Source organism: Eutrema salsugineum, unplaced genomic scaffold, assembly GCF_000478725.1.
Source record: "Eutrema salsugineum unplaced genomic scaffold, Eutsalg1_0 scaffold_7, whole genome shotgun sequence".
Lineage (NCBI taxonomy): Eukaryota > Viridiplantae > Streptophyta > Magnoliopsida > Brassicales > Brassicaceae > Eutrema > Eutrema salsugineum.
Window position 1 is genome coordinate 12137391 of NW_006256486.1, and position 9235 is coordinate 12146625.

Sequence of the window (9235 nt, forward strand, 5' to 3'; positions counted from 1 at the left end):
GTAAGGGGTTAATTGTACAAAAGGGGAATATCTACAGAAACTAATCAAGACCTTCGGCATGGAAGATTGTAGAGAGGTGGCTACTCCTATGGGCTCTCATTTCAAACTACAGGCCTTAAGTGATGAACAGGAACATGAACAAGCAAAAGAGATGGACGACATACCTTATGCTAGTGCTGTTGGCAGTCTCATGTATGCAATGGTGGGATCCAGACCAGACCTCGCATACGCAGTAGGAATGGTCAGTCGATACATGGGAAGACCTGGCAGAGACCATTGGTTAGCAGTGAAATGGATAATGAGGTACATAAAGGGAGTTGCAAAGACCAGCCTAACTTTTACAAAGGAGCCGGATTTCAAAATAAGAGGATACTGTGATTCCGATTTTGCATCAGACTTAGATAAGAGAAGGTCAATTACAGACTTCATATTCACAGTTGGTGGAAATACAGTCAGTTGGAGATCGTATTTACAGAGAGTTGTGGCCCTATCTACAATGGAAGCTGAATACATTGCTTTATCAGATGCAAGCAGGGAAGCAGTTTGGCTAAAAGGTATTTGTGAGGAATTGGGGTTCAAGCAAGATGAAGTGGAGCCATATTGTGATTCGGAGAGTGCGATTTTCTTAGCTAAAAACAACATGTTTCACGAGAGGACCAAGCACATCCAGGTGAAATATAACTACATCAGAGAAGTAGTCGCAGAAGGAGAGGTAAGTGTGCTAAAGATTCACAAGTCGGTGAATCCAGCGGATATGTTAACAAAAGTCTTACCTGGAGAGAAATTTGGCGGCTGTTTGAAGACGCTGAAGGTGATTGACGCCTGAGTCGGCGTCATCAGAAGTCGTCTCAGGTGTTTAGGAGATGACTGGTTCTGTTGCCGCAGGATTTGCATGCTGAAGCGGTGACAGGAGTTTCCGGTGAAAGGAGGCTAAAGATTGTAAGTTGTGATTCTGGAGATCAGGGATTACGACTTGGCTGATAACTCAGGTGAAGAGTCGTCAGGTTCCAGGATTGGGAATTCACAGACAGTCGGAATGATTTGTCGGAAGGGAGGTATGAATCAAGGTGGAGATTTGTTAAAGAGTGATTCATCTTCTCAGAGCTGGAGCTGGGCTTTAGTAAACATCGGCCCAGCTGGATATGAGTGGAGGAGAGCTGGAGAGGATCTGGGCCAGGATTCTATTCGTAGGCCCACCAGGTTGTTAGACACGCGGTTTAAGAGTCAAAGACGTTGCAACCGAATAAATAGATCAAGTCGTCTTCTTCTTTGACTAATCTTTGACCTCCATTGCTGTTCTCTCGAGAAAGCTCTGTAACTCTGTATCAGCAAAAGAATATAGTGGATTTCCAGGTTCCGTCCTGAATAGAGATGTACCTACGGTTGTAGGGAACTCTATAAACTTCTGTGTCGTTACCTTTCTTTTTCTTTAGCACCTATACAAATAAGCAAGAGTGAGTGAGAGAGATAAGATCGATCGACGAAGTCGTAACAGAGAGAATCGAAGAAGTATCGGCAACATTCCCGAAGAAGAGATCGGTGGATTCGACGGGATGGAGAAATTTGCAGCGTCGTCGGAGTTCACGGAGCTTAATGTTGGATTCTAAAAGCAAAGAGAGAATTTTTGTAAAATAAAGATTTCTTATTAATTTTAAAGCTTGAAAGTTACAATGGTGATACGTTTACATTTATAGATCATTTCGCTAAAACCCTAGAGTGCGTCTAGATCCTTCTAGCAGACACATGTCACTCTAAGATTTGGTCAACATTTCGCAAGGTATCAAGTCTGTTAGAGATTTGAATTTCGTCGTCTTGTATTGCACCCGAGCTCGCCGTTCTTCTTTTTGCAACTTCTCTGTTTTTGTCGCAGAGTGAAGATAAAGAAGATGACCGTTGTTGACTCTTCTTTGGCGTGGGCTTCGTCGAGTTGCATAGGCCCAAATCCGTTTCATAACTCATCATCGATTTGGGCTTAATCTGATTAATAAGACCTTCTTGCTGTGGTAGAGTATTTGCTTTGACAGCCCCTCTCAAACTTGGTGTTGGTGGTAAAACTACACCAAGTTTGCTTCGGAGAGAACAAAATGCATCACATGGGAGAGACTTAGTAAAGATGTCAGCTAGCTGCTCCCGAGCTGGAATGTGTTTTACCACAAGAGAACCAAGTGCAACCCGTTCTCTTACATAGTGATGATCTAGCTCAAAATGCTTTGTCCTAGAATGAAAAGTTGGATTAGCAGAGAGCATTACCGCAGAAAGGTTATCACAGTTTAGCTCAGGTGTCGTTGGAAGTGAGACACCGATCTCACGAAGTAAGTAGCTCAGCCAAGTGATTTCAGAGGCAGTCTCAGACATTGTTCTATACTCTGCCTCGGTTGAACTCTTAGACACAGTTGGCTGCTTCTTTGCGGACCAAGATATGATATTGGTACCCAAGAAAGTGCAGAACCCTCCAGTTGAGCGCCGTGTTATCTTACATCCGGCCCAATCACTGTCTGAGTACGCTCTCAGAGTACAATCTGTGGTTTTAGAGAAGTTGATTCCCATTGTAACGGTTCCTTTTACATAGCGTAGAACTCGCTTAAGCAGGGAGAAATCAGACACAGTTGGAGAGTGCATTTTCTGACACACATAGTTAACTGCGTACTGAATATCAGGCCTTGTCAGTGTGAGGTACTGAAGTTTTCCCGCGAGACATCTGAAATATGTGGGATTTGAAAAGAGCTCAGAATGTGAAGCGGTTCTTTCTGGCTGCAAGGGGAGTGGTGTAGGCATTGAGGCACAGTCACTCATTGCTGCCGTTGTGAGGAGATCCTCAGCATACTTCTGCTGAGATAAGAACAGCCCCTCTGAATGGAAGTGGGCTTGAATTCCTAAGAAATAATGCATCTTCCCCATGTCCTTCATTCGAAACTGTTGATGTAAAGAATGGAGAAGTGCAGTCATGATAGATGAGCTATTCCCCGTGATGATCATATCATCTACATAGAGTAGGAGGAGAATGACGTCCTTGCCTTTTGTGTAAACAAACAGAGATGGATCTTTCTTGCTACAGGTGAAGCCAAATTCTAGAAGAAAGGTGCTGAACTTGTCGAACCATGCTCTTGGTGACTGTTTCAGACCATAGAGAGATTTGTGGAGTTTGCAGACATGTTCTGGCCTTGCTTTATCTTCGAAACCAGCTGGCTGTCTCATGTAAACCTCTTCGGTTAAGTCACCATGTAGAAAGGCGTTCTTAACGTCAAGTTGTTTAATGTCCCAGTCCATTATAGTTGCAACATGTAGAACTGATCTTACTGTTGAAGTTCGTACTACTAGACTATACGTTTCAAGATAGTCTACTCCTTCCTTTTGCCTGTAACCTTGTGCAACTAAGCGAGCTTTTAGTTTGTCCAATGTTCCATCAGCATGGAGTTTTGTGCGAAAGATCCATTTGCTCCCCAATACGTGCATTCCAGATTCGTGTGGAACAAGAGACCATGTGTTTGTGATTTTGCAGTTGTTCATCTCCTCCTTCATTGCATCATTCCAACCAGAGTGATTCAAAGCCTCTGACACTGTCCTTGGTTCCGGATACGATATCTTATGAGAGAGAAGAGCATATCGTGGATTCGGCCTGAAGATGCCTACCTTTGCTCTAGTGATCATTTTGTGACCCGGTAAAGAGACAGGTGAAGGTTGTGATGCAGAGATAGGTGAAGCTGAAGAACCAGCTGATGTTGGTGTCGATGTCTGAGATAAGACTACAGGCGTAGCAACTGGAGTATCTGGCCTTACACCTGGTGGAATGGAACTGTTGCCTATAGGAAAGGGATCTAAGCCCTCCGTACACCCAGAATTCCTTCCACCAGGGTTAGTAGACACACCACGTTGAGGCACTGAACGAGACTTTGAGACAACAACCAGGGAAGGAAAATCATCCGAGGTGAAGAGGGGAGTGTTAACCGCAGGATCAGGTGCTGCAGACTGTGGTGAAGAGAAAGTTACAGACTGTTGTGGCGATGTGAGACTGAGTTGCCAAGCAGTAAGCAATGGTGTCTTGGGATCAGGGTGAAGATGACGATAAGTAGTGGAGAAGGGATACTCATCTTCATCAAATATCACATGCCTGCTAATGTATACCCGACCTGTAGAAGGTAAGACACACCTATATCCTTTATACTTCTCATTGTAGCCCAAGAAAACGCATTTTAAGGCTTTGGGATCAAACTTGTTGCGACTGTAGTCTCTGAGATATGGATAACAGGAGCAACCAAACACTCTTAGTGATGTGTAGTCAGGCTTCTTCTGAAACAATTTCTCAAAGGGGCTAATGGATGAAGTTAGAGCAGAGGTTGGAAGGAGATTGCTTAAGAAGTTGGCCGTAAAGAAGGCTTCTACCCAAAAACTGGGAGGGACTTTACTCTCGTATAGCAGAGATAAACCCAATTCAGTGAGGTGTCTATGTTTGCGCTCAGCTAACCCATTTTGTTGAGGGGTGTGAGGGCAAGAGATGTGCTGTTGAATGCCACATTGTTGCAGGTGACTTAAAAATTTTGCACTAGTGTACTCACCGCCTCCATCACACTGGAGAGTACCAATTTTGCAGTTGAGTAAATTTTCAACAAGCTTTTGAAATGCACAGAATGTACAAAAGAAGTCTGATTTATTTCTCAATGGGTAGAACCAACAGAAACGAGACCAATGATCAACAAAAATTACATAGTATTTGAAGCCTTGAAGCGAAACAGTTGGTGCTGGCCCCCAAAGATCAGAATGCAGTCTTTCTAAAGGTCTTGAAGCAGAAAAAGAAGAAACTAAGAAAGGTAATCTACTGCTTTTCCCAAGATGACAAGCTTCACAAGTCTTGTTGGTACTCTTGCTTAGGGAGATGGAACTACTTGATGCGAGAAGATGCACTATTTGCTTATTCGGATGTCCAAGCCTTCTGTGCCACACCTCATCCGTTGCTGAATGTTGTCGAGAAGAAAAGAAAGCTTGAACTGGTTGTTGCTGCAATCGATAAAGACCTTCACTTTTGCTTCCCAGGGTAAGAAGTCTCTTTGTTCTCTTGTCCTTTACAATGACCCCATCACAATCAAACCCAAAAGAACAGGGATAATCTCGTGTGATCTTAGAGACTGATAGCAGAGACTTGGTGATAGAAGGACAAACAAGAACATCTTTTAAAGGGAGCTTACCTGAAGTGGAGGGAAGTGTGGAGGAGCCGGTGTGAGTGATGGGTAAGAACTCTCCACTGCCTACCATGACCATGTCAGAACCGTGATATGGCTGAGAAGTCTGAAGGTGGTGGTGGGAGTTGGTGATATGTGCAGAGGCCCCTGTATCCGGATACCATTCAAGACCGGAGTTGTCTGTTACATCAGTAATCCTCATTGCAGCTAACGCAGTGTGGGGATCCTCAAGTTGATAAGCATTGTTGAATCGGTGCCAACATTTGATTGCAGGATGCCCTTGTTTCCCGCAGATTTGACAGATTACTCTGGACGAATCACCATTTCCTGAGGAAGGTTGAGAAGAAGGGATTTGCTGATGAAAACCACGACCTTTTGTAGTGAAAGATCCGCGCCCCTTGGTGTTGCGACCGCGACCCCTTCCTCTGTTCTGATGAGTAAACTCGTTTGAACGCATCATGTTGAAAGCAAGATGAGGAGTCACTGATGGACTTGAGTAGCTCTGAAGCTTGTCATCAAAGTTGGTAACTTTGATAACAACATCCTCAAAGCTCATTGATCCATAAGAGTCCAAAGAGTTTTCAATGACTGCAGAGATGGCTTCGTATTCTTGACTGAGTCCATTGAGTAAACCGTAGATCTTCTCTGTGTCGTCAACAGGAAAGCCGATGGAGTCCAACTGGTCACAGATAGTTTTGACCTCATTCAGATAGTCCCCCATGGTTTTGCCTTGTTTGGAGACGGTTTGAAGACGGCGTTGGAGATCAAACCGGCGTGATGGAGAGACACGGTTGTATTTCTTTGCTAACGCCAACCAGACCTCTTGAGCTGTTTGAAGACCGTAAACAGAACGAAGAGCATCTTCTCCCATGGACCCGAACCACCAAGCGAGAACATTTTGATCGTTTTGCAGCCAAACAAACAGATCTGGATTCGAGATCTCAGTAAACGAGTCGCCTACGCGTAGAACCAGAGAGGCAGAGGGACGTGGTGTTCCTCCGGTCACATGTCCCACTAACCTCTGACTTGACAGCCAATGCTCAAACTGGGTTTTCCAGAGTAAGTAGTTTGTGGCTGTCAGTCGAAGTGTAACACAGTGAGACAGATTTAGTGGTGTTGAGACAAGCATCGGAGTCGGTGACGAGACCTGTTGATGGAACAGTTGATTTCGTGGAGGTGCCGGAGACGGAACATCCGGTTGTGTCTGAACGCGTTCTCCATCCGACGGAGCTCGAAACGGGCGCGGTGAAGCTCGATGAGTAGGGTCCGAAGACGCCATTGGAGCTGAGACCGAGTTTGGTATGGGTAATGCGGTCGGAATGGATGACGTTGCGGCGGCAAGGGAAGAGGCTCCATACGACGACGTGAACGATCCACCGGGTAACGTCGAGGTAATGGCTCCGGGAACCGTCGAGGGATGAACACCGGAGAACGCCTGAGAGTCGAAGCTTGAGACCGATAGGTCTGTGGAGCTGGAAACGTTGTGTGCCATGGTTCCATGAATCGCATTGGCTTCTGATACCATAAAAGCAAAGAGAGAATTTTTGTAAAATGAAGATTTCTTATTAATTTTAAAGCTTGAAAGTTACAATGGTGATACGTTTACATTTATAGATCATTTCGCTAAAACCCTAGAGTGCGTCTAGATCCTTCTAGCAGACACCTGTCATTCTAAGATTTGGTCAACATTTCGCAAGGTATCAAATCTGTTAGAGATTTGAATTTCGTCGTCTTGTATTGCACCCGAGCTCGCCGTTCTTCTTTTTGCAACTTCTCTGTTTTTGTCGCAGAGTGAAGATAAAGAAGATGACCGTTGTTGACTCATCTTTGGCGTGGGCTTCGTCGAGTTGCATAGGCCCAAATCCGTTTCATAACTCATCATCGATTTGGGCTTAATCTGATTAATAAGACCTTCTTGCTGTGGTAGAGTATTTGCTTTGACAGATTCGCCATTGACGAAGGGCAAGCGAGTCCTGGAGATGAATTAGGGTTTTCTACGGTGATCGGACTCCATAGAACCTTGTTATACGAGCTGAAGGCATCCCAGGGCATGGTGCTAAGCTGTATGACAATGGAGCTATGGAGAATCTGATGAAGAGTGTTGAAATAATATCCAAGTTCAGGGAGACGCAGTTCGATTTCGTTAAAGCTGGGAAAGCTGCGAATTCGGAGGTTATCTCAGTGAATCCAGTTTATCTCAAAGCGGGAACTCCTTCCAACACTGTAAGCTGATGATTTAATATGTGTTTTGATTTTGCTCTATATAGACATTTTATAAGAGTTTTGTAGTTTGATTTTTCAGGGATTTGTGATGAATATGCAGCCTTCAGAGGCAGAAGTTGGGTATGATCTAAGGTTGCCTCCAATGGCTGATCCAGATGCTCTGAAGAAAAGGATTGCTGAGGAATGGGCTCCTGCTATTAGGAACATGACCTACACGGTATATGAATATAACCCCTAACGTTTAGTTGATTAAGAACATTTGATTTCATTTTTTTTTCTTCCAAACCTCTGTTTTAAGGTCTTTAAGACAAGAACATGAGATTGTTCAACGGAAGCTACACCAAGTTAGGCAAAATATGTTTTCTCATTTTATATTGATTCTGCTATAATAGTGTCTATTACGATTTGATCACATGTTTGCAAGAGTTATATCTTTGAGGATATTTTACAGAAGAAACTAAGTGTCCAAAGGCTAACTACTTTCTTTTTTTCTGCTACAAGATTAGCGAGTTAGGAAAGTTTAAGGACCATTTAGGGAGCCCTATAATGACTCCAACAAATGCTTCCAATCCTTGGTGGTCTATCTTCAGGCAAGCTGTTGAAGAAACCGGAGGAAAACTCGCAAAGCCTGAAATTTTACTTTCAACTACAGATGCACGATATATTCGCGCTTTGGGAATTCCACTTTTGGGTTTCTCACCAATGATCAATACTCCTATTTTAGTGCATGACCATAACGAGGTATTGGCATTATGATATTATGTCTTAATATCTTTGAGTTAATTATATTTTTTGTATCTTAAGACTGATGTAAACACTTGTTTCTGGCTTCATCAGTTCCTTAAAGATACAGTGTTCATGAAAGGAATAGAAGTATATGAATCGGTTATCGGCGCTCTAAGTTCCTTTGAGGGAATATCTGATCAAGTGATTTGAAAGCATGTATTGGTGCGAACAATTGTGGCACGCCGCTTGAAGATTCTAACAGATGGTCGAGGCTAACATTACTATGACCAATAAGTGTTGTATGTAAAGAATAAAATTTCGATCCTATTATATGGTCTTATAGTTACGCGTTTTTTTTTTGGGATTGCTATTCTTTAAATATGTTTTGCTACTAACCTTGATGAACGGTTGAAATCAAAGCTTAGCTCTGAAATAATGATTAACGGTTGAGATTAAAACTTAACCATGAAACAATGATGAACATTGAGATTAAGACTTAACTATTAAACAATGATGATCGGTTGAGATTAAGACTTAACCATTAAACTAAAAAAAACTTATTGAGGAAGCTTGGTCCTCTCTCTTCCTATAAATAGATGTCTTTAGCTCCATCCTAAAGCATTATAATGAGATCATAAGGTGATCATAAGAGAAACAATACATAAAGAAATAGTTATAGGAAAGGAGAGAGAAATCATACCTCACATCTAAAAGATCGATCTTCTATCTTCGGTTCAAAAAACCGTTCAAGAAGATCTCTCTGCTGCAATGGATGGAGGTACCCCTATTACTCTTCTTATGATTCTATTATGTGATTAGTTTTGGTAGCAGAGCATGGTTATGAATATCGGTTTAATCCTTTAAGAATAATAGATCTAATGATTTGAATAACTAAAAAATTGGATCTGGAAATTAAAATGTTTGTAGATCTGAATCTGTGTTTAATTTTTATTTCAAACATGATGGTACGTTTATCACTTAAAATAACATAGATCCTATTCCGTGTGAGTTTGTGAGTTTGTGTATAAGGATTTTCGCAAATTCCTTCTTACAAATCAAGTATCATCCATAATGTGTATGAATACAGATTTGTTCTTCTGTGCAAAATTAAA

At 42.5% G+C, this 9235-nt stretch overlaps 1 pseudogene; it reads left to right on the forward strand.

Moving 5' to 3' along the window:
* The window catches only part of LOC18010960, a 28173-nt pseudogene extending 19840 nt beyond the window's left edge, over positions 1 to 8333 (forward strand).
* Positions 8334 to 9235: the final 902 nt, after the last annotated feature.